At 42.1% G+C, this 27,305-nt stretch overlaps 1 pseudogene; it reads right to left on the bottom strand.

The window, feature by feature from the left end:
• Window positions 1–7,633: 7,633 nt before the first annotated feature.
• LOC135508746 (plasma membrane calcium-transporting ATPase 1-like) lies at window positions 7,634–26,697 on the bottom strand (annotated as a pseudogene).
• Between the last annotated feature and the right edge of the window lie 608 nt (window positions 26,698–27,305).

Raw genomic sequence — 27,305 nt, 5'->3', positions numbered from 1 at the left:
GACCTGTCAAAAATATTACATGCATACATGCATATCTCATGTGACCTCATGACAAGAAGGCTCAAGGTCATTGGCCACAGATAAAATAACTTCAAATCACGTTATACCTACAGTATTGGACTGTCAATACCATACTTTTAAAATCTTAGCTAGCAGTTATCATTATGAATCAAGTCGACAATCTACTTGCAAATCCTGTTTAATCCTTGTCAAATGAAGAGAAATAATGAAGAGAAATTATATATAAAAGGTATCAGTGCTCATTGGCCATTGAACCTAAACATTTCACAACAAGTTGGAAATTGCAAATTCAAGTGGTTTGGAAGGAATCAGTGGCTAACTGCAAGCATTACAAAGCAATCACTAGCCTGCTATTCAGTGGAGTGGGTGTGTGGTCCCAATTCTGGGTTTAAGGGTCTCTTTTCCAAGCTTAAAATAATTAACATTGACCGTGCTGTCAATCCAACATGATTTCTGCCGCGCTCAAAATACGTTTTGAATGGTCAGGAACTCAGGGAACCTCTAGAGCTACGACCTGAAAATCACTGTCGTTTGTTTCCGAGTTTCCAGTTGTCTTTGAAAGCACCACAAATCCAGTGAATGCCAGACTTTGATGACGAAGTTTGATGACCAAATTTGCTCATGAAGGAACACTGCGCCACCTTCTTGTTGTAATGTATTGCTTAGTGTTGTGTTGTGTAGTGGCTTTGTTGGCATGCCACTGTGTATTAGTCAGTATGTCAGTGTAACGGTATTGATCTGTCAGTTTCCCAAGCAAATTCCCTACTTTTCAGTTGTTCATTTGTTAGGCTATTAGTTATAGGTGCCACACAATATTGATTATTGTATTATTATGGATCTAGTTCAGTCTTATCAATCACTGAAACATATTTCATAATCTCTTACCTAGCTTGATGACTGTGGGCCTTTTTGCTTACTTTTTGTTGTTTTAAATAGAGATAGCTAGAAGGGCCATGGGTCATATTAGATTGTGTAGAAATGCGCAAATGTGCTTTAGATGCCACCCAAAAAATGGGAGGACCCCCAGACCACTGCCAAGTTATGTCAAACAAAAGATTGTAAAATATACTGTGTCCTTAAAATGTACAGTCGGGCAAAAAAGTATTTAGTCAGCCACCAATTGTGCAAGTTCTCCCACTTAAAAAGATGAGAGAGGCCTGTAATTTTCATCATAGGTACACTTCAACTATGACAGACAAAATGAGAAAAAAATACAGAAAATCACATTGTAGGATTTTTAATTCATTTATTTGCAAATTATGGTGGAAAATAAGTATTTGGTCAATAACAAAAGTTTATCTCAATACTTTGTTATATACCCTTTGTTGGTAATGACACGTTTTCTGTAAGTCTTCACAAGGTTTTCACACACGATTGCTGGTATTTTGGCCCATTCCTCCATGCAGATCTCCTCTAGAGCAGTGATGTTTTGGGAATGTTGCTGGGCAACACAGACTTTCAACAACCTCCAAAGATTTTCTATGGGGTTGAGATCTGGAGACTGGCTAGGCCACTCCAGGAGCTTGAAATGCTTCTTACGAAGCCACTCCTTCGTTGCCCGGGCGGTGTGTTTGGGATCATTGTCATGCTGAAAGACCCAGCCACGTTTCATCTTCAATGCCCTTGCTGATGGAAAGAGGTTTTCACTCAAAATCTCACAATACATGGCCCCATTCATTCTTTCCTTTACATGGATCAGTCGTCCTGGTCCCTTTGCAGAAAAACAGCCCCAAAGCATGATGTTTCCACCCCCATGCTTCACAGTGGGTATGGTGTTCTTTGGATGCAACTCAGCATTCTTTGTCCTCCAAACACGACGAGTTGAGTTTTTACCAAAAAGTTATATTTTGGTTTCATCTGACCATATGACATTCTCCCAATCTTCTTCTGGATCATCCAAATGCTCTCTAGCAAACGTCAGACGGGCCTGGACATGTACTGGCTTAAGCAGGGGGACACGTCTGGCACTGCAGGATTTGAGTCCCTGGCGGCGTAGTGTGTTGGCTTTGTTACTTTGGTCCCAGCTCTCTGCAGGTCATTCACTAGGTCCCCCCTGTGTGGTTCTGGAATTTTTGCTCACCGTTCTTGTGATCATTTTGACCCACGGGGTGAGATCTTGCGTGGAGCCCCAGATCGAGGGAGATTATCAGTGGTCTTCCATTTCCTAATAATTGCTCCCACAGTTGATTTCTTCAAATCAAGCTGCTTACCTATTGCAGATTCAGTCTTCCCAGCCTGGTGCAGGTCTACAATTTTGTTTCTGGTGTCCTTTGACAGCTCTTTGGTCTTGGCCATAGCGGAGTTTGGAGTGTGACTGGTTGAAGTTGTGGACAGGTATCTTTTATACTGATAACAAGTTCAAACAGGTGCCATTAATACAGGTAACGAGTGGAGGACAGAGGAGCCTCTTAAAGAAGAAGTTACAGGTCTGTGAGAGCCATAAATCTTGCTTGTTTGTAGGTGACCAAATACTTATTTTCCACCATAATTTGCAAATAAATTCATTAAAAATCCTACAATGTGATTGTCTGGATTTTTTTTCTCTCATTTTGTCTGTCATAGTTGAAGTGTACCTATGATGAAAATTACAGGCCTCTCTCATCTTTTTAAGTGGGAGAACTTGCACAATTGGTGGCTGACTAAATACTTTTTTGCCCTACTGTATATACTATGCATACGCTGGAAGTATAAGCCTAAGTGTTGTTGTCCATTAGTCTCCAAGGGGAGGGATGGTAGGGTTAGGTGAAAATAATAAAGGAAAATTACATTTTTAAAATCTATATATATTTATAAAAGAATACAGTGCCTTCGGAAAGTATTCAGACCCCTTGACTTTTTCCACATTTTGTTACGTTACAACCTTATTCTAAAATTGATGAAATAATAAAATGTCATCATCAATCTACACACAATGCCCAATGATAACAAAGGGAAAACACGTTTTTAGAAATGTTTGCAAATTTATAAAAAAATAAAAACTGAAATACCTTATTTACATAAGTATTCAGACCTTTTGCTATGAGACTCAAAATGGAGCTCACGTGCATCCTGTTTTCATTGATCATCCTTGAAATGTTTCTACAACTTGATTGGAGTCTTGTGGCAAATTAAATTGATTGGACATGATTTGGAAAGGCACACACCTGTCTATATAATGTCCCACAGTTGACAGGCCATGTCAGATCAAAAACCAAGCCAGTCGAAGGAATTGTCTGTAGAGCTCCGAGACAGGATTGTGTCCAGGCACAGATCTGAGGAAGTGTACAAAAAAACGTACCCAGCATTGAAGGTCCTCAAGAAGACAGTGGCATCCATCATTGTTTGGAACCACCAAGTTTGGAACCACCATGACCCACCCGGCAAAACTGAGCAATCGGGAGAGAAGGGCCTTGGTCAGGGAGGTGACCAAGAACCCAATGATCACTCTGACCGAGCTCTAGAGTTCCTCTGTGGAAATGGGAGAACCTTCCAGAAGGACCAACATCTCTGCAGCACTCTACCAACCAGGCATTTATGGTAGAGTGACCAGTCGGAAGCCACCCCTCATTTAAAAGGCACATGACAGCCTGCTTGGAGTTTGCCAAAAGACACCTAAAGGACTCTAACACCATGAGAAACGAGATTCTCTGGTCTGATTGTAAGGGGTGTGTAACTGGTGGCAGGGAAGTCAAACGCAGGAAAGCAGGACTTGGTGAATAGCCGGAGCAGTTTAATATATAAAAGGGGTACAAAACCCACAGCGTACCAGTAACACATAGCACAAGTACTTACAATAAACTATTCTCGACAAGGACATGGGAAAACAGAGGGAACATATCAACATGTAATTAGGGAATTGAAACCAGGTGAGTGTGAAAACAAGACAAAACAAATAGAACATGAAAAATGGATCGGCGATGGCTTGAAGACCGGTGATGTCGACAGCCGAACACCGCCTGAACAAGGAGAGGACCCGACTTTGGCAGAAGTCGTGACACTGATGAAACCAAGATTGAACTCTTTGGCCTGAATGCCAAGCGTCACGCCTGGAGGAAACCTGGTAGGGACTGGGAGACCAGTCAGGTTTGAGGGAAAGATGAATGGGGCAAAGTACAGAGAGATCCTTGATGAAAACCTGCTCCAGAGTGCTCAGGACCTCAGACTGGGGCAAAGGTTCACCTTCCAACAGGAGAACGACCCTAAGCACACAGCCAAGACAACGCAGGAGTGGCTTCAAGACAAGTCTCTAAATGTCCTTGAGTGGCCCAGCCAGAGCTCAGACTTGAACCGATCGAACATCTCTGGAGAGACCTGAAAACAGCTCTGCAGAGATGCTCCCCATCCAACCTGACAAAGCTTGAATGGATCTGCAGAGAAGAATGGAAGAATCTCCCCAAATACAGGTGTGCCAAGCTTGTAACGTCAGACCCAAGAAGACTTGAGACTGTAATCGCTGCCAAAGGTGCTTCAACAAAGTACTGAGTAAATGGTGTGAATACTTATGTAAATGTTATATATTCCAAAAAAATGTTTTTATACATTTGCAAAAAAATTCTTAAAACCTGTTTATACTTTGTCATTATGGGGTATTGTGTATAGATTGATGAGAAGAAAAAATACATAAATCCATTTTAGAACATGGCTGTAATGTAACAAAATGTGGAAATATTTGAGGTCTGAATACTTTGTATTTGATACCATTCCACTTATTCCACTCTAACCATTACCACAAGCCAGTCCTCCCCAATTAAGATGGCATCAATTACCCCTGCCAGTAACTGCCGATCATCCCTTGAGCAAGGCACTTAACATGCTCCAGAGGCGCTGCTCTGACCGTGCTGCTCCAGCCTGTTGTGTATAGTTGTGTGGTACTGTGACACCAAAAATGAACCAATGTATTTTGTATGTGTATATGGACCGATAAAGATTACATTGTATTACAAGTTTTTTTTGATTTACAGAATTCAACTTTATTTAGACTACATTAAAAAATATATATTTTTGTACTTTTACTCATGTTTTTTTTATAATAGGGTATTGTTATACTGGCATTGCAAACAACTGGGAGGACCACATACCAGTAGGCAGACATGTGGTGTGGGTTTTTTCAGTGACATGTCTTGCTGCACCTACATTTCTTATGACACTGATGACCAAATTCAACAGCATTTTTCAATCCATTGAGTATGTTGCAACAATGACTGACAGTTGAGAAAATAGAGAACAGATTCAATGCCATTTGTAGGTAAGCTAAATATGAATCCTTTATTTTCAAAAACCATACACAGTACTCAATAAGTTTCAAAAATAAATATCAACCACAAGAACCATTTACACTGCTCAAATTAAACAGACATTAAGTACTTTTATTTTTTATTTTTTTTACCAAATATTGAGATATAAAAATGTATAATCCATAAAGAGATTGATAAGCATTCATTCCCAATTGTGGAATGAAACTACAGAGAAACACAAAAGTGACCTACGGAAACGTTCTCCCATTTTTACCATCTAAGCACTTTCTTTTGATTTATACCCATCTTCAGATGCAGTTTGTAATTGCAACACAAGGAAGAAATCCAAAGTAAATATGTAGTCAAATTAACTGTGACCCTGACATGGATTCCACAAACATAAAATTGGTACTGTACTGTGAAAAGTTGCATAAAAAAAGTGTAACGAAGTTAATCATTTTTAGACCATAATGTAACAAAACTATTTTTTGAAATGCAGTTCTCCCTGCTCAGGACCTCTTTTTTTGTCCTAGCATTCCTGTCTTTTTTTATAGCACTTGGTAAACATGTAGGCTATTTCCAATGACAGTATGAGGGTATTTTGACTTTAGGCTTGCAAAACGTTTTGAATCATTTTCAATCCTCTCCCAACTGATGCTACCTTGACTTTTGTGACAGATGAAAGCTACTTAGCTCTCTCTAAGAAGATACAAAGCTAGGCTATATTTTACAAAATGTAAGTCTCCCTAAAGGAGGTTTAGTGCAATAAAGTACTCTGTGCTGAGAGTCGAAAATCTTTTGTGTCTTGAGTATTTTCTGTTTCCTGGAGAGTAATTTCACAAAGCAGTTTCAATATGTTAGTCAGCTAAAAAAATATAACATTCTCCCAGGTCACGAGAGAGATCAAAATGAAACGAGTATCACTTAATCAACTCGTACTGTACATGTTAACGATACGGAGAATCAAGTTATTTCAGTTAGCTGGACGAACCCATTGATACTATTTTGTGAAATACCACTCAGGTCCTTAAAACCGTTCAATAAATTGAATTCTTTTGAATTAGGTTATTTTTGATCAAACAACAACAACTTTCTCTTGATTTCAAAATCCTAAAAATAGCAATCTACTCGCTTTACAAAATGTTCTCTAGGGAAACATCTGAAACAGCAACGGGTTTCTCCTCTCTTTTTCTGTAACGGATGGATCTTATTCTGGATTCATAAGGAGCCTTTCAATGGATCAGTGGTCAGTGCTTATGATCAGTGGTCTAGATTGAAAGCACTAAGGACACAAATAGGAGCTTTTCCACCACTTTCCAGTAGTCATGAAATTGAGTTTTGGAACAACGTCAAAGAGATTCTCCGGTACTTTTGTATACTTTTTTAGCCAGTAGTTCTGAAAGTAGCAGCACTCACGAGCCGAAAGTGGTCCCTGAAGATTGCTTACTACGTCACATGTGTGCGTAAATGTGCACCATGTCATCTTCTCCCTCTCTCCCTCTCTCGTGTCCACTGAGCTGTTGGGCCTCCTGCTATCTGTCACTCAAATGTTGAAGCTCATTGGCTAGAACTTGAATTGCTATGGGGGTGACCCACGTGGGGGGGGATGTTGGGAAAATTGCGGTGCAAAATTTCAAAAAAACAACCACTTTCAAAATAAGGATTTCTTGGCTAATTGAGATAAGACAGTAATTATGCTCATAGATTATGCAGGTATGTACGACATATTGACACATCCAGCCCAAAGCTGGAGGTTTAAAAAACTATTTCTTAGTCGCCAAAGTACCGGAGCATGTATTTTAATATGTACAGTGTGGAAGTGTGAACATGGATATTTGAGGACATTTTCTCAGTTATTTTCCTGTCTTCTTATAAACATTTAAAACCAATTTCTTATTACTTCGCTAGATATTTCTATGTACCTGGACAAAAACACACCAAATAGTACCTGTAGGCATGTTAGTTCAGTTTCAACAGAAACCTTACTTTTCTCCTAAAAGACAGCAATATCTAAAAGACGTTATTTATTTTTTCATTTTGCAGCCCCACTTTGTACATATTATAACGTTGATTATTCACGGACAGTCAAAGTTTCACAAACGTGTAAACAGGGTTGCTTTCACAACATGAATGAAATCATAAAAACATAAATAGCCAATGCGTGAATTCTTTAGAAGTACTGCTGATGTACAGCAATGCATACCAGTCTCCCTGTTCATTTAATAAAAATGAAAATGTGCACCACGCAAAATGTGCACCTCTCGCCGATACAAGACCCAAAAATGCTTTAGGAACCAAACATATAAGTAAAAACAGAAACCCATGAGGCTTCCAGAAGCCCTCTCTCCCCACGTCTTGGTATTGTTAAGTGGGCTGAGGTGAGTGGGTAATTACTGGTATTAGAGCCCAGCTCAGAGGGAGGTCTCCAGGCTGTGCAGCGGGCTCCCAGGGCGCGGTGGCAGCGCAGCACTCTGGTGGATCCCGCCAGTCTTTGGGCTCTCTTTGTATAAGGGGATGATCCTGTCCACAGCATTATTGTTCTGGTTGGGCGTGGACGGAAGGGTTGCCAGCGTCGAGGGTGGGGGCAGGGTCTGTGCAGCGTTGCGCTTGGTGGGAGCATCATCCTCCCCCTCTGTGTCGTCGATGAGGGGGATCTGCGGCTCCGAGTCTTCTATCCGGAACTCCGGGGTGGTCATGAAGTTGTGGATTGAGTTGCGGGACTCAGGGGTCTCCAGGCCTTCGTAGGGGGACAACGTGTCTTGGAAGGCATTCACTACGCGGATCTGGATGGTTTGGGGATGAAGACAGTCAAAATTTTAGTATTGAGTCCCCATCGAAAGTTAAAGCACAATCCTGAGTTTGAATCCTTGGTTTGGTGTAAAGCTGAGGGATGATTGTAAGCTGAGAGGTAACTTAAGAGTTGATCAAACAAACCTGAGTCTGGATCCTGCCTAGGCCTCTGCACCAGAGCACCTGCCCCCTTCTCATCTCCATCTCACCATGGTCGATCTCATCCAGGTCCTCCATCTCCTCCAGCTCATCCTCAGGGATCTCCTCCTGCTGCGTGCCATGACCTGCAGACTTCAGGAACTTCAGCCGACTGGTGGGGACAGTGGTGACCACCTAGAAATGAACAGACAGGAACTCAAATGTTGCCACTAATTTATGACAAAACATTTGTGACAAAGCTTCATAACAGCCAAGGAGATCATTGGAAGACATTCGAAACCTGTGAGAATCTCACCTGGCCCCATAGAAGACATCCAAAGCCCAAGAACACACACCAGAGCCACTGGTCGATGCTGAGGCCCACACAGCTGAAAGGTTTCCCTCCAAACTGAACGATCACAATCTGGACAACAAAACACAGGGTGATTCGAGAGCAATGTTATTTTCTGTCCAATATGAAATCTCCTCTGTGTGGATATCCTGTATGGATCCGAAGGCTAGCTCACCTGGATGACGAACGTTCCGAACACAATGGAGCAGAAGATCATGTTTTTGAAGATTCCGTCAAAGACGTTGCGCTCGCCGTGGATCTTGCGAGCGTTGATTTCATTGAAGAGCTGCATCATGACGAAGGTGTTGAAAACAATGGTGTAATGTTCCGAGGGAGGGGCATGGAGAGGCGCATACCTCCCACTGTCAATGTCGAAAATCTGCTCTCCTGTGGTGGCAACATACAGGTACATAATAACAAGGCCCACTGGAGACAAGCAATACGGATCAAGTCATTTATTAGATCAATACATTTGCTTTCACATCTTCATAAAGGACAAAGTTAGATGTCCAATTGGCACGACTAACTAATTTGAACCCAGGCGGTACTCACCTGGTAGGGTTGCAAAGCTACTGGTAATTTACCAAATTTACCGGAATCTTTGGCAATCTATGGAAATCTGTGGTAGCTATGGTAATTTATACTTGAGTAAAAAAGATGTATTCATATATAGTATACACTTTTTATATCAAAGGGCAGTGGTGGAAAAAGTACTCAATTGTCATACTGTAAAAGTAAAGATATTAAAAGTGAGTCACCCAGTAAAATACTACTTGAGTAAAAGTCTAAAAGTATTTGGTTTTAAATATACTTAAGTATCAAAAGTAAAAGTATAAATTCCTTATAAACTCAGCAAAAAAAGAAACAACTGCGTTTATTTTCAGCAAACTTACATGTGTAAATATTTGTATGAAAATAAGATTCAACAACTGAGACATAAACTAAACATGTTTCTCAGACATGTGACTAACAGAAATTGAACAATGTGTCCCTGAACAAAGGGGGGGGGGGGGTCAAAATCAAAAGTAACAGTCAGTATCTGGTATGGCCACCAGCTGCATTAAGTACTGCAGTGCATCTCGTCCTCATGGACTGCAGCAGATTTGCCAGTTCTTGCTCTGAGATGTTACTCCACTCTTCCACCTTGGCACCTGCAAGTTCCCGGACATTTCTTGGGGAAATGGCCCTAGCCCTCACCCTTCGATTTAACAGGTCCCAGACGTGCTCAATGAGATTGAGATCTGGGCTCTTCGCTGGTGACGACAGAACACTGACATTCCTGTCTTGCAGGAAATCACGCACAGACGAGCAGTATGGCTGGTGGCATTGTCATGCTGTGGAGGGTCATGTCAGGATGCACCTGCAGGAAGGGTACCACATGAGGGAGGAGGATGTCTTCCCTGTAACGCACAGCTTTGAGATTGCCTGCAATGACAACAGGCTCAGTCCGATGATGCTGTGACACACCGCCCCAGACCATGACGGACACTCCACCTCCAAATCGATCCCACTCCAGAGTACAGGCCTCGGTGTAACGCTCATTCCTTCACTCGTCAGTGAAGAGCACTTTTTGCCAGTCCTGTCTGGTCCAGCAACAGTGGGTCTGTGCCCAAAGGCGATGTTGTTGCTGGTGATGTCTATTGAGGACCTGCCTTACAAGCCCTCAGTCCAGCCTCTCTCAGCCTATTGCAGACAGTCTGAGCACTGATGGAGGGATTGTGCGTTCCTGGTGTAACTTGGGCAGTTGTTGTTGCCATCCTGTACCTGTCCCGCGCAGGTGTGATGTTCGGATGTACCGATCCTGTGCAGGCATTGTTACACGTGGTCTGCCACTGCATGTACAATCAGCTGTCCATCCTATCTCCCTGTAGTTCTGTCTTAGGCGTCTCAAGGTACGGACATTGCAATATATTGCCCTGGCCACATCTGCAGTCCTCATGCCTCCGTGCAGCATGCCTAAGGCACGTTCATGCAGATGAGCAGAGACCCTGGGCATCTTTCTTTAGGTGTTTTTCAGAGTCAGTATAAAGGCCTCTTTAGAGTCCTAAGTTTTCATAATTGTGACCTTAATTGCCTACCGTCTGTAAGCTGTTAGTGTCTTAAAGACCGTTCCACAGGTGCATGTTAATTAATTGTTTATGGTTCGTTGAACAAGCATGGGAAACAGTGTTTAAATCCTTTACAATGAAGATCTATGGAGTTATTTGGGTTTTACCTAATTATCTTTGAAAGACAGGGTCCTGAAAAAGGGACGTTTCTTTTTTGCTGAGCTTATTAAGCAAACCAGACAGCACAATATTTAAAAAAAATGTTTTAACGGATAGCCAGGGACCTACTCAAACACATAATTTTCAAACAAAGCATTTGTGTTTAGTGAGTCCGCCATATTTAATTAAGTACTTTACACCACTGTCTAGTGATGGATCGAAATATAGAGAAAGGTTACCTGGAGGAAAATGGGGGAGGGTCATGCTTTTAGAATTTCAATCAAGGAAATTCATTTTTACATTTTTTAAATCTAGTCCATGTAATTTGTCATTGATAAAATCTCAGTGTTTGAGTTGTTTATCTTTGTGTGCTTGATGCTGCCGCTTATCTCTGATTCTCTGCTGGGCGGGCAATATCAATAGGCTATAGGCTACGAAGTGCATCCTCTGAGAGGCACAGGGCAAAGTTATATTTCTAAGATAGCTGCTGGGATGGTACAAATACAACTAGGCTGCATTATGCCCATTACTCCCTGAGCTGGGCCTGCTCTGTTCTTGCTGATCAAAAACATTTTTGTGTGCTGCCTAACCAATGGCGGTGCTTTGTAGGCCTAAAGTGGCAGTTCAGGAGGAGAGTCAAAGGCTTCTTCCGAATATTTTACTTATTTATTAGGCCTAGGCCAAAAACTCTTGACCCAGGACTATTCTATAGCCCAGGTCTTTCCAACCCTGTTCACGGAGAGCTGCTCTTCTGTAGGTTTTCGCTCCAACCCCAGCTGTAACTAACCTGATTCACCTTATCAACCAGCTAATTATTAGAATCAGATGTACAAAATTACGGTTGGAGTGAAAACCTACAGGACGGTAGCTCTCCAGGAACAGGCTTGCTGAAACCTTCATTTTAAACACCAATTGTATTCACTATTTCTTCTTAGGATAATGTTTTCATTAATTGTATTATTTTATATATTAGGCCACAGATAGGGCCAGACATAATTACAGACACCTGTGGTAATCTGAAATACCCAAAAGGCCACTTTCAAAGTTTCCAGTAATATACCCTCGCTTTGCAACACTACTCACCGGTGAAGAGCAGGGTGAAGATGACAGTGAGCTGGTAGACAGCATGGCCCAGGATGTTCTTCATCATGGTGCGGGAGATGAGGGGCTTGTTCCGGCCATACGGTTTCCTCAGCAGCAGAGACTCGGTGGGGGGCTCAGTGGCCAGGGCCAGGGAGGCAAAGGTGTCCATGATCAGGTTCACCCACAGCATCTGGACAGCTTTGAGAGGAGAGTCCTGGGGGGAGATGTAGTTTGGTTTATGTGTAGCCCCTCACTTTTCAAAGACCGTTGTAACTTGTAGAGTTGATTAGAAAAACTCCCTATAGTGAGTCAGCCGTTCTCTAGTTGACCGATGCGTCCCCTTTTCACAAGATGGGATGACAGCAATACAGTGTCTCACCTGTGTGATGCATGCTCCTGTGAAGGCCACGATGACGGCCACCACGTTGACTGTCAACTGGAACTGGAGGAACTTGGAGATGCTGTCGTAGACGTTCCGACCCCACATCACCGCCTTGACGATGCTGCTGAAGTTGTCGTCTGTCAGGATGATGTCTGAGGCCTCTTTGGCTACGTCCGTGCCCGCAATGCCCTGTGGGCACAGCATGTCACAGCGCATTAGTCGCAGGACCAAAAGTACCCGTCTGGTCAAATCAGAGAGACAACATACTCATGAAATATTGATGGGGTATAACATACGCCAGATCTTGAAGTATAAAAACACCATACCATGGCAAATCCAACATCCGCTTTCTTCAAGGCAGGGCCGTCATTAGTGCCATCTCCTGTTACAGCAACAACTTGTCTTGGTTCTAGTACAGTGCTATCCATTATACCTGTGAACAGAGGCAAGCATCATCTAGATAGATAATAATAATAATAATAATAATAATAATAATAATATGTAAGACCTAAAAATGTATCTGTAGTGATAAATGAAAAAATACCCCCCAAACATACCTTTTACTAAAGTATGTTTGTCAGTGGGTGAGGATCTTGCAAGCACACGGAGTTTAGGCCAAATCTTATCAATGCGTTCTTGTTCAATCTGGAAGTAGATTGTTTCTTGGGTCACTCTATCACCACCATTTTCTTTTCACAGAAACAGATTATTTTTGTGAGAGAAAGAGAGGAATATTACCTCTCCCAGTTGGTTTCTTATCCGTCGGTTGAACTCTTTGCCGTCTATACAGAGGAAGTCATCTCCGGGGTGCACTATGCCACACTTACTGGCAATGGCACGAGCCGTGTCAATGTTGTCCCCTGTGACCATGCGCACCGTGATGCCAGCGCGCTGACACCTCTTAATGGCGTCAGGAACCTAGGGTGGAAGAAAAATACTTTATTTTTCCAATTATGGAAATGTGTGTTTTGTTTATAATCTAACACCCCAAGACACACTCAGAAAGACCTGCTCTCCCCTTCAGGGGAATTATACATGTACATTGTTGAGGGTTATACCACCACAAACATCTACCTCCTTGAATTAATTGGACCTTTGCAACAAGGACCTTGATTGGGCATATCCCGCTTGCCCTTTTACCTCTGGCCGCACAGGGTCCTCGATGCCCACCACACACAAACAGGTGAGGCCGGTGAGGATGTCAGTTTCGTTTTCCCAGTCAGGCTCTCCGTCGACCGGGGGGAAGTCCCTGTAGGCCAGGCATATGGTCCTCAGGCCCTCGGAGGCCATGGGCTCGATCACATTCTTCACCACATAGTCTCTGTCCCTGGGCTTGAAGACCTTAGCCTCCCCGCTTGCTGTCATGATCTTACAACACCTGCGATGAGACAAAAAGGAAATCTATATTAGGTTTCGGGACAAATAATACTGGGAGAGTTCACAGAGTTAATTTGCAGGAAAGCAAGAAACTGAAAGTGCCAGCCTACTTCTTTAGGAGGATCTCGGAGGCTCCTTTGCTGAACATCCTGTAGCTCCCGTCTGCGTTCTTCAGCACTGTGCTCATGGACTTCCTGACTGAGTTGAAGGTGTAGACCTTGAAGAGCTTCTCCTCTGGGATCTCGTTGCGGATGGTCATATAGTCACGTCTCAGTTCCAAGACAAAGCCCAGCAAGGCACATTCGGTCTTGTTGCCCACCTGGCGTGGCAGCCCACCCTCCTTCTCAGGAGACTGAGACAAACCATTTACACGTTAAGGTCAGTTCCAAACTTCAAATCAACTAACATAACTGATACTTTGTTCGAAAATGTCCCATTATATCAATGCATGATTTAAATGAAAGTCTGAGTTCTTAGATTTCAAGAGGATTTGTCCCTGGTTTGAAATCCCTGACCTGGCACTCAATGTATTTGCTCAGATGTCAATAAACGATTGCTATGAAAATAGCTGATTGCACATCTCTTTGTGACAACCTCAACTCGGAATCTCAAGTGAAGTATGTTCACTTACCATGATCTTGGATGTGTAAGCACAGTTGACTCCGATGCCCATAATGAGCAGGTCCAAGACTTTGCCTGGGATGAGGTCAGACTCAGGAACCACCCTGTAGTGCCTGTCTCCCAGATAAGCCTGGACCACGGTCATCCTGTTCATGGTTAACGTCCCCGTTTTGTCAGAGCAGATGGCTGTGGCGTTGCCCATGGTTTCACAGGCATCCAGGTGCCTCACCAGGTTGTTGTCTTTCATCATTTTCTGAGGAAGAGAGGAGGCTATGATTTGGGATCTGGCAATGACTTTCCTAATTGCTCCTGTCTGTAATATATATATATATATATATATATATATATATATATATATATATATATATATATATATATATTATATATATATATATATATATATATATATAGTATATATAGTATATATATATATATATATATATATATATAGACACTATAGTATATATATATATATATATATATATATATATATACACACACTATAGTATATAGTAATATAGTAGTGACAAAGTAGTGATACCTACTTTGACAGAATACGCAAGTGAGATGGTGACGGCCAGGGGGAGACCTTCGGGTACGGCCACCACAAGCACGGTGACACCAATGATAAAGAACTTGACGCAGAACTGAATGTAGATGGGCGTGCAGTCCGCGACCCACGGTAGGCCCTGGACCCAGAAAGTGTCCACCATAAACAGAGTTATCAGGATGATGACTGTCAACCCTGACATGAACAGGCCTAGACAGAGGAAAAGATAGTCGTGCACTGTACACAATGAGATAATCAAATATTTGCAATAATGACAAGCTGGGACAAGCTGCTGCGGGAATCAAACACACTTTTCAACATTCAGAATTCCCTTGTGATGGTCTTACCCGCTTTGCCGATCTGCACCGCTAATTTGGTCAATTTCCCCTGGAGCACAGACTTCTCCTTCTTCGGGTGGGCTTTCTTCTTCTCCTCTCCTTCGTCGTCACTGTTGAGGGCCTGCATCTCCACGCCTGCACCATCCTGAGACTTACCTGAGGGAGAGGAGAGGACGAGTCCAAAGACATTTCAACAAGGATTGTTGATGCAGCCGAATAAAAAAAGCATGCAATGGGAAAAATAGTACATTGGTGTGTAAGGGTTCATCGTGAGATGGCACTGCTACTGCTTGGAAACAGATAGGGGGTGCTGTTCTGTGCGATACACCGCACAACGCTATGGTGTTTGGTTCACAGTCCTTAATCCGAGCCTGAGGATTATTGCTCCTTCTCGGCTGAGATTCTTCACAAACAAATTCTTCCACCATCATCCCAAAACTTGCCCACGTTCTATAATAGCACAAACACACATGCACCAGAACCCTATATACTCAAAACTTTTAAAAGTGAAGTAAAGGGACATTGTTCATCCAGGCAAATGTGTGAGTGAGTGTGTGTGTGTCTGTAAGTGTGTACAGTATGTGTGTCTGTAAATGTGTACAGTATGTGTATCTGTAAGTGTGTACAGTATGTGTGCGTGTAAAGTGTGTACAGTATGCGTGTCTGTAAGTGTGTACAGTATGTGTGTCTGTAAGTGTGTACAGTATGTGTGCGTGTAAAGTGTGTACAGTATGCGTGTCTGTAAGTGTGTACAGTATGTGTGTCTGTTAGTGTGTTGATCCAAAAACAGTACATAAAGGTTGTTAGCTAAGGGAAGAAAGGCACGGGGAAGAATCAGCTGCTGAGCTTAAGAGCTGTAATCTCCTTGGTCCTAATCACCATGAACGGAGTCAAGAGCACCTGCTGCTCGGACCACAGGAACACACACATGACCATATGGCGTCAGGGACACACAGGGCCACACTCAGACTATACACACCTTATGCACAAACCGGAGCCCTATACTCTGAATTTAGTTTGGTCAACTCTGAGTTCGACTTGGGATAACCAATACCACGAAAGTGTCTCACCTTTAAGCAAGGTCCATTTCTATGGCAACGAACCCTTCAGATCGAACCTGAGCCATATACTACAAATCTAGTTTGAGGACTTAGTGAGGTACAGGGCTTTCAGAAAGTATTCACAACCCTTGACTTTTTCCACATTTTGTCCTTTATAATGGATTCAATTTAAGATTTTTTTTTGTCACTGGCCTCCACACGAAACCTTTATAATGTCAAAGTGGAATTATGTTTTTAGAAATATTTACCAATTAACTAAACATGAAAAGCTGAAATGTCTTGAGTCAATAAGTATTCATCCCCTTTGTTATGGCAAGCCTAAATACGTTCAGGAGCAAAAATGTGCCTGACAAGTTACACAATAAGTTGCATGGACTCACTCTGTGTGCAACAATAGTGTTCAACATGATTTTTGAATGACTACCCCATCTCTGTACCCCACACATACAAATATGTCTACGGTCCCTCAGGCGAGCAGTGGATTTCAAACAGAGATTCATCCACAAAGACCAGGGAGGTTTTTCAACGCTTCATAAAGGAGGGCACCTATTGGTAGATTTAAAAAATATATATTTTTTTTAAAAAGGAGACATTTAATATCCTTTTCATCATGGTGAAGTTATTATTTTCACTTTGGATGGTGTATCTATATGTATCTATATCTATATCACTACAAAGATACTGGCGTCTTTCCTAGGAACATACTGAATGTTTGGTCTTAGAAGTAGTTTTCACATTCAAACTTCATATTATTAGGGAAATCGTTATTTTTGCAAAGCATGTAAAGCATGTAAAAAGCATGTGTTTTTTCAGATCAAACACACCGCTGGAACGCCAATTAAGCTGTTTTCATGTCATAATAATTTGAAAGATAACTCGGAAAACCAGGTGTTTTAAATCGGCGTATCATTACTGCGATTTTGACCTTTGGCCGATCTAAGATCAGCAAAGTAAGGCGTTTACATGACTATTGCATAATCTGCCTACTGTCATAATCCGTTTAATATCGAATTATTATTGTGGATTCAAACGCACTCATTGACAAACTTACCTTTCTTGTTTTTCTCATCTCTTTTATCTGTGGAAAAAAAAATAAACGACCGCTGTTAATCATTTGTCCATTTACACATCAGCAAAGAGCATCTCACTATTGCAGAGTGGCAAAACACTTTAAGTTCTAACATGTTCCCTTGGATGTGAGTTCCCTTGACGGCGAGCCTTTAGACACTGAAGTGGAAACTATGAGGTGTGAATGCTCTGACATTTCTGTCTTAACTCCCTAATACAGTCCTCACTCACTCTGAGAATCCCCTGATCAATGATACTGCGACGACAAACATAAACAAAACACTCCCCTAACACAATTAGCAGCTATGCAACAGGTTGGTTAATTCACAGACGGTAACTTTTTTTGTAGCCCTGGTATGGCAAGAGAGGTAACGTCCTTAGTTAACTGACTGCAGATGGGTCAGTTGGGCTAACTGAGATGTTAACCAATTGTGTCTAAGTCAGCATCCTCTATAGCGCTCTCACATGCCGTAATTAACCTGCACCAAGATTCAGCTGCAGATACTCTGTCTGTGTATTGTGGTGTAAGGTGGGAACTTCCTCTATTTGGCACAGCATCTGAGTGGGAATGTTGAATGTACATGTCACTCACGCCACTGGCAGACACACCATATAACTCAAGATCGTTGAACAAAAAGCATAATTTCATTTGACTACTTTCAGGAATTATTCTTTGACCCCTTCAGTTAATACAGAGCTAATGTTGCAGGGCTTTCAAGCTGTCACAGATTACAAAAGGGAAACCCAGCCGCGAAATGCCCACCGATGTGAGCCTAACAGTCGAGCTAAATGCTTTCGATGCGTACTCCAAGGCAAGCAACACTGAACCAAGCAACAGTCCTCCGTAGCACATCAACACCATCATTCCAGACACAATGTACCCACTCCAAATTCCATACCGTCCCAACAGATCCACAGATAACGCAATCTCTATTGCACTCCAACTGCACTCGCCCACCTGGACAAAAGGAATACTTATGTAAGAATGCTTTTCATTGAGTACAGCTCAGCAAGTTTGACAAACACCATCATCATGTTTACATTACGACACAATGATGGTATGACTGATCACTAACAACAATGAGGCAGCCTATAGGGAGGAGATCAGTGTGGCGCCAGGACAACAACCTCTCCCCCAACGTCAGCAAGACAAAGGAGCTGATCGTGGACAACAGGAAACGGAGGGGTGAGCACGACCCCCATCCACATCAATAGGGCTGTAGTGGAGTGGGTTGAGAGCTTCAAGTTCCTCAGTGTCCACACCACTAAGGAATTAACATGGTCCACACACACCCACAGATTTGGCATGGGCCCAGAGATCCTCAAAGTTCTACAGCTGCCTGTAGCTGCCTGACCTGACCTTGACCCGGAATCTGCCTGCCGTCTGGTACCCTTGCCCCACTACTCTGGATTATTGACCTCTACTTGTCTTGACCTGTTGTTTGTCTGCCCTTGTTGCTGTAATAAACATTGTTACTTCAACACAGTCTGCATTTAGGTCTTACCTGAAACGTGATAGTACTGGGCAGTCACTGCCATTATGGGACTTTTATTAATTGTTTTATTCTGTGTTGTTACAGAATTCAACCCACACAATGCATAGTTGGGCGGCAGGGTAGCCTAGTGGTTAGAGTGTTGGCCTAGTAACCGAAAGGTTGCAAGTTCAAATCCCGAGCTGATAAGACACAAATCTGTCAATCTGCCCCTGAATAGGCAGTTAAACCACTGTTCCTAGGCCGTCATTGAAAATAAAAATTTGTTCTCAACTGACTTGCCTAGTTAAATAAAGGTTAAAAAAAATTGTGCATTTAATGTTTAAAAAAAATATGGAAATAAAAAACCGTGATTATGATAAAAAATATTGAACCAAAACGACCTCAAAAAGCACTAATTGCTCAGCACTGACTCTATGCACACACACTTAAATGTACATACTTACACTGACACCCCAACATACACCCACACATCATATATGCATACTTACACAACACAATTGCTGCTGTTATTGTCTATTATCTATCCTGTTGCCTAGTCACTTTACCCCTACCTACGTATATGTACATAGTTATCTCAATTACCATACCCCGACACATCGACTGGGTACTCCCTGTATATAGCCCTGTTATTTTCTACTTCCTGTATATAGCCATGTTATTTTTACTTGTTATTGTTATTCGTTATTCCTGTGTATTTTGTATCTTTATCTTTAACTCTGCATTGTCGGAAAAGGACCCGTAAGTAAGCATTTCACTGTTAGTCTACACCGGTTGTTTACGAAAGCATGTGACAAATAACATTTTCTTTCATTTTAATAACCTTGTCTGACACCTTCTATGGTGGCAAATAGCTTGATGTCATGCCACTGGCAAAATGTAACGTAATAGCATCTGTAGGCCCTATAGGATAGCATCATGGAATATCTCATAACACATATTGTTGGACAGGGTTTTTCAAAACAATTATATTCTACGTTTACTCCTACGATGGTGAGTCTCAACCAAATACAATAGAGATGAGGTGAGTTTTTACAAATGTTGTGTAACAGATGACTATAAAAGTTGAATCTAGTTCCACGTACTTTTCTTGTCCAGTTTGTCCTTCTTGTCCTTCTTTTCTTTCTTCTCTTTCTTTTTCCTCTCTTTCTCCTTCTTCTTCTCCTCCCTTTCCCTCTTTTTCCTTTCCTTCTCTGCTTTCTCCTCCTCGTCGTCGTCTTCGTCTTCTCCGGCTCCGAGCAGGGTGAAAATGATGCCGGTCTGGGAGTTGACACCTACTGCTGTGATCAATATCTTCCCAGAACCCTCCATGACGTGGGTACCTGACAGAAGACAAACATGGACAGCCATTGAGACATGGTCATAGGAACCTGACAAATATAATTTCTCCAACTAAAATGGGACAGTAAAAGATGTTTCTTTATTTTACAAGTAAGGCCATACAAATGCATTTAAATGTTTAACGGATAACATTTTTGTGAGGGGAGCAAGCGAATAAAATTTGATTAGATTTTTTTTTTAAACAGAAGAGGGGCATGCGTTAAATATTTAATTACATGTGTATGGCCTAACAGTATTTATGCAGGAATAGCAAGATCATGCTGTTTCAAGTAGTTGTTAACTCCAAGGCGCTCTTATGTAGATTGATTGACAGTACTAAGATGCCAGGCTAAACAGCAAATGAAAACAACAATGGAAAAGAAAAGGGACCCAGTGGTGTACAGTACTTCAATAGTACTTTAAAGTATTTTGCACTTAAGTAGTTTTGGGGGGAATCTGTACTTCACTTCACTATTTATATTTTGACATATTTTACTTTTACTTCACTACATTCCTAAAGAACATAATGTACTCTTTACTCCTTACATTTTCCCTGACACCCAAAAGTACTCATTACATTTTGAATGCTTAGCAGGACAGGAAAATAGTCCAATTCACGCAAGTATCAAGAGAACATCTCTGGTCATCCATATTGCCTCTGATCTGACGGACTCACTAAACACTAATGCTTTGTTTGTAAATTATGTCGGAGTTTTGGAGAGTGTCCCTGGCTATCTGTAATTTAAAAAACAAGAAAATTGTGCAGACTGGTATGCTTAATATAAGGAATTTGAAATTATTTCATACTTTTACTTTGATACTTAAGTATATTTTAGCAATTCAATTTACTTTTGATACTTTAGACTTTTACTGAAGTAGTATTTTACCTGAGTCATTTTCTATTAAGGTATTGTTTACTTTCACTCAAGTATGAAAATTGGGTACTTTTTCCACCACTACCACCACCTTAATCCATAGTGGAAAGAACAAACGAAGCGATGCCTCTGGGCGATGCCCAGCTTGATCCAAACTGGATCTGCATCTAGACATCATCCATGTTATATGAAGAGAGGAAGGCTCATCATCATTACCTGACAGCAGCATTGGATCGTTGTCCAAAGTCTTCTTGACATGGTCGGATTCCCCGGTGAGAGAGCTTTCATCGATTTTCAAATCATTTCCCTGGATCAGCACACCATCAGCAGGAAGAAGGTCACCTGGGAGAAAACGTACACACCATACATGAACATCAGACAGCCCAGCTGGGTGAGTTACCTCATTTAACCCAGATTCAGAGTAGTGGAAAAAGACGGGTAGAAAGTTATATCAAACGTAGGATGGTAGATGCTCTTTGGTTTTAAGGCAAGCTCTCACAGACACACACACACACATACATACGCAGGTCACTCTTCCTTCAGGACCAATACCGTATTTCACTTGTGCAACGTCGCCGACTACGATCTCAGCCACGTGGACCTGGACGACTTGGTCTCCGCGGACCACCGTGAACTTCTGCTCCTGTTCGATGCGGCTCTGTAGCCCGCGGAACTGCTTCTCTTTGCTCCAGTCATTGAACGCTGTCACCAGGACCACACAGACGACGGACAGGAGGATGGCTGCACCCTCAATCCAGCCCGCGTCTGCCTCCCCCTCATCCTCCACCCCCCAGCTGCCTTTCCACAATCTGAAAAGAGGGACAGTTGTCACTATCTGGACATGCTACAATGAACAGAAGTACAATGCAATCCCTCCAGAATTGTGTTTTTAAGCCTAGCCCTAACCCTAAATCGAGGACAAATGGCTAATTCATTCTGACGACATTGCCAATGTTGTCGTTGGTAGCATGGCCATCTAGTGATTACTCAAAGGGACAGCGACAGTGAGTCCCACAGAAAGTAGCCTACAAAAGTAACCTACAATGATTATAAGACAGGAAGTATCACTGTCTTGATCGTAGGAAGTAAAACTGGCTACCCACTATGCCTCTAAAGAGTCCTTTGAAGAATGGGATTATGGATTGATTGAAGTGTATCAAGAGTATCAGACTAAATCCCTGTATGATTATTCAATGGGCAGGCTACTCACATTTTGTACCAATTGATATCTCTTTGTGCCAATAAAGTCAGAGACATGAGATCAAACAAAACTTTGTGAACATCCTGGGGAAGACGCAGCAAAACATATGAAATTAGATCTAGGCTACTTGTTTTGGCCTCCGATGAATTGCAAAGTGTCTGTCCAATATACAATCAGCAGAAAGTGAAGTGCACAAACCAGACACGTGGAAATTGTATGACTGCATGTATGAAGTTTACAGGTGCAAAGTAGCAACAATCTGATCATTTGGTATTTGACTGAGTAAATATTCATGATCTGGTGATGAATCAATTAGAATACATGGCATTTCAAATGAGAGGAGATACTTACTTTCCCTTTCGGCATCTGGAGGTCTATAAAAAGAAAGGCCTAATGAAATGATGGCTGCCACTTCGAGGATGATTAGCGTCACATCTTGCAACGCTTCCCACACTAACTGGAGAAATGTTTTTGGCTTTTTTGGAGGTATAACATTTTGTCCAAACTCCTCTTTCCTCCTGGCAATGTCGTCGGCATGGCCTCCTAAACCTAGAGACAAAAGAGGGAAAGGGATCATGAACAACTGTAAGGCATTTGCATTGTCTAGAATTCAAACATGAGAAAATGCATGCATGACTCTCTCCTGGCTGAGCTCCCTTTTTAGAGCAATGTAGTGCAGACCTGTGTTTAGATTTGTTCTACGTTCACAGACGGAACGGCAGAGACAGAACCTGTCGAGAATGGTAAGCTTGGCTTGTTTTTGGAGGCTTTCGAACTTGACGCTTCAGACTTTTTTTTTTTACCTTTATTTAACCAGGCAAGTCAGTTAAGAACACATTCTTATTTTCAATGATGCCTGGGAACAGTGGGTTAACGACAGATTTGTACCTTGTCAGCTCGGGAGTTTGAACTCACAACCTTCTGGTTACTAGTCCAACGCTCTAACCACTAGGCTACCCTGCCGCCCCTTTGAGGAGGCTCTGCATGGGGCTGTGTTCATGACAAAAGAGGGCCGTGAATATAGCCCGTGCCGCGTTGCCACGAGGGTCGTCAGCACAGGCATTCGAAGTCAACAGCAGGGAGTCAATGGCTTTCAAAATGCACAAGCCCTCATCTCCCCTCAGACAGCATACTCGACAGTCCGTTAAATAGCACGTGTCATAAGAAAACCACCCAAAACCCTTTTTGTTGGACATGTATTCTCGCTGAAAGGATTTCATCAATGAATTCCTCACTGTGTGACACTCTTCTTTACATTTAATCATTGACAAAGTTATAAATAACAAACAGCTACATTTCCATTATGTGACTCAGCCTCTGCAGCTCTGATTCAGAAAGCAAGCCAAATGAATCTCTGAGCTATGTGGACAGGCAACCCGGCAAAAGACGTCCCACCACGAGCAACGTGTGTTCCTCGTATATTCTCATTCCATCTGACAGAGGTGACTAGTGGCTCTACGATAACAACACATCAGAGAGACAAGAGAAGAAAGCCTTGCGATCATGTGAGTTACACATGAACATAGAAGTCACAACTCTGCCCTGAGTGTGTATGTATTTAACGTCCCTAAAGAGTAAATGGTTAGAGCCACCAACGAGGTGTGTGAAACAGAGACGTTGCTCTCTGTTGTGGCGAACATCTGGATTTTTTTTTTAAATCATGCCATGTAACATTTAGCGGTTCCAGATGACAAACATTGCTGTTTCCGGGCATAAAACGTCAATCAAGGAATGAAGAGTAACAAACCGGGAAAGTTCATCTAGTGAGGAGAGATGGTCTACAATTGATCATATGAGCCGCACAAAACAGTTCTGCACAAAACAATTAAAAGTAACTACCAATTGGATACCATGAAATTGAGGAGAAAAGGAGTAATATATATATATATATAATATATTATATATATTATATGTTGTTGTTTATGCACCAGGAGAATGGTAGATGTAACTAAAATTAGACTGAACTTTAATTGTAATCAAAGAGTAAGAGTGCAGCTCTTTGAACTAATATCATGAGACATGACCTATCTAGCGTTCCCCCTGGAGAGCTGATGACGTCATTGTTATCACTGCAGTAGGGGTCAAATGGCTGCTTTTGTGACTCCATGCAGCACAGCATTTGCCTTCACTGACCTGAGTTGGGTTAGTATGCTTATTCCCTCTAAATCCCTCTAAGCAATGCTGCTTCTTCTGAAGCTTTAAGGTTAGATTCCAACTCAGGGAGAAAAAAAAACCCTGCCGTGATTCTTCACTCTATCACCGAATTACAGATTTCTGGAGTTATCTTCGATTCATTTGGACTATTTTGAGGAGGTGCACTTGTTGCTATGGAGTCTCAAGAAGGACAAACAGTTATATTGCCACTCTTTTCTCATTTAAGGGAGAATGCGAGGCACAGACGTTCCCTTCGCCTAGCCGAGTTCTGCCAGGAGCAAACCAAACCTAGTATGTGGGTGCCTTTATACGAGCACCTGCCATTTGCATTTTATAGTGCAAAATGTATGTGTGTGGTGCCACATGGATTTGTAATTGTACTCCTTTTCTTATACAGTCTTAAATTGGGAATCATGTATGCGGCAGGATTAGAAATGTTTTTTGTAATCTGAGAATCCCATTCAAATCCCATTCCCTAAGAGTTCACCAAAAGGTCACCAACGGGATTATGCAGAAGGACAATGGAGAAGCAGCACTGAAAGGCTTGTCACAATTTGGCCTGTGTACGCTATGTGTGCTCTTGACTGACAAATTCAGGTATAGATTGGAGCAGAACAGGGCATCATCATAGCAGTATCGACATGGGAAAAGGTTCATGGCATCCAACATCTAACATCATTCCATCCACATAGGGATTTATAAAACGGCTTGGTCTGTGTAAAGCTGGTTCCTAACTCAGTTGCCGGAGAGGATGGAAACCGCTTAGGGATTTCACCATGAGGTCAATAGTGATTTTAAAACAGTTTAATGGCTGTGAGAGGAGGAAACTGATGATGGATCAACAACATTGTAGTTGCTCCACAATACTAACTTAATTGACAGAGTGAAAAGAAGGAAGCTTGTGCAGAAAAAAAATCTATTCTGCAAAGCAATTCACTTTTTGTCCTGAATACAAAGTGTTGTGTTTAGGGCAAATTCAATTCAACACATTACTGAGTACAACTCTCCATATTTTCAAGCATAGTGGTGGCTGCATCATGTAACGGGTATGCTTGTAATCATTAAGGGCTGGAAGGTTTTTCAGGATAGAAAAGAAAACGGAATGCAGCTAAGCACAGGCAAAATCCTAGAGGAGAACCCGGTTCAGTCTGCTTTCCACCAGACACTTGGAGATGAATTCACCTTTCAGAAGGACAATAACCTAGGCCAAATCAACACTGGAGTTTCTTACCAAGAAGACAGCGAATGCTCCTGAGTGGCCAAGTTACAGTTTTGACTTGAATCTACTTGAAAGTCTATGGCAAGACCTGAAAATATTTGTCGAACAATGATCAACAACCAATTTGAAAGCGCTTGAAAAAATGTTGAAAATAATAAAATGGGCAAATGTTGCACAAACCAGGTGGGGAAATCTGTTAGAACCTTACCCAGAGAGACTCACAGCTGTCATCGGTGCTGTGTGAAAAGTGTGAGTTATCCCCATGTGCAGAGAAGTGACAGCCGGGCCCTGCAGAGTGCCTTCCACTCAGAGCCCAAACCGTAGCCCACACCAGTTCCCCTCAATAAACTCAACAAGACATTGTGCTAAAAGGCTTGAGATTGGTGTAGGAGGAGCAACTCATGACAACTCCAATGGTATCAATGCAGTATCTAGAATCATTCTGCATGGCAGTTGTAGATTCTATTTTGAATTGTTATTGTATTCAAAATGTAACCACAAACTTGTAATTGGGGGTCGGGTTGACGTCAATTTAATTTCAGCCACCAGATGAATCCGCAATCAACTCATAAATTGAATACGTCCATTACTTCAATTAGGGGTTTTCAATTAGTAAATTATTACAATTCGCTGCAGGGGGGCCCAACCAAATCTCACTTAGGGCCCCCAAAAGGCGTTTGGCCCCCAAAAGGCTGATTGGAGTTAAGCCTATCCCCAATGAGTAATAGGAGAATTGGTGTCTGAAGCACCAGACCTGAAAAAAAGAACAAAAATACAAAGCAAGATGCTCAGCAGCATATTTACCATGAATAGGGGATGTTCTTAGTCTGGTACATAGTCCTTCGACATCTCCGTAACATTCCTGGATTCTAGCTATTCCCTCAGGTCCCCTGAGTTCCATGAGAGACCGCAGCTCCTTGAGAGAGCAGTTGAAGTCTCCAACATCATGATTGGCCTGTGCATGACGACCACGCTTTGACCCACGGAACGAGTTGCTGGCCATGTCTCCTCTACAGCGCACCACTCAAGGGTGGTGGAGAGAGGCCTTCCCAAAAAGGCAAGTAAAATCCTCAGAGGCAAAATACGGTATTTCCCATAAACTGCTGTTATTTCTCAGGGGTGTACGTCGCTTGACTCCTTGGAGCATGACTTGGACATGTAGAAAGCCATTTTAATTTGATTCCTGTAAGCCCACTCTCTCATCTTGGCTGTTGATGTTGGCTTAAGTCCTCACAAGGCTACATCTGAAAAGACAAAAAAAAAAATATTGAGTAAAGGTTTTTCCGTTTATCTCTGAAGTCATTCATGTTGACATGAGGAACCTGATCCCGCATATGGCTGAAATGCTATCTAGTAATGTCACACTAATAAAGAATTACATTGAACCCTAAATCATTTCGGTACACTGATACGCCCATCAGCATACTACTGATCAATACATTTGCAGTAAATATTTTACATTGCATTTTCATGTCAGTCATTTAGCAGATGCTCTTATCCAGAGCAACTTACAGTAGTGAGTGCATACATTTTCATATTTGTTTTATACTGGTCCCCCGTGGGAATCAAACCCACAACCCTGCCGTTGCAAGTGCCATGGTCTAGCAACTGAGCCACACAGGATCTCCCAGCTGCATATGGAATCTACCATTTGAAACACACGTCTGTCAAAGCAATGTTAGCAATGTTTATGCCAAGCTTCTGCACAGCCTCTGTATAGAAAAGCTATTTGAGGAAGAATTCACCCAAAATTCTACGATGACATGACCATCAAATCATTCCCCTTCTCCTGAAATGATGACATTTTGATAGTCTCTGGTATAGCTCTAGACACCCCATCTC

Source organism: Oncorhynchus masou, chromosome 22 (genome assembly GCF_036934945.1).
Source record: "Oncorhynchus masou masou isolate Uvic2021 chromosome 22, UVic_Omas_1.1, whole genome shotgun sequence".
NCBI classification, from domain to species: domain Eukaryota; kingdom Metazoa; phylum Chordata; class Actinopteri; order Salmoniformes; family Salmonidae; genus Oncorhynchus; species Oncorhynchus masou.
This window is presented reverse-complemented; position numbering and strand designations above follow the sequence as displayed.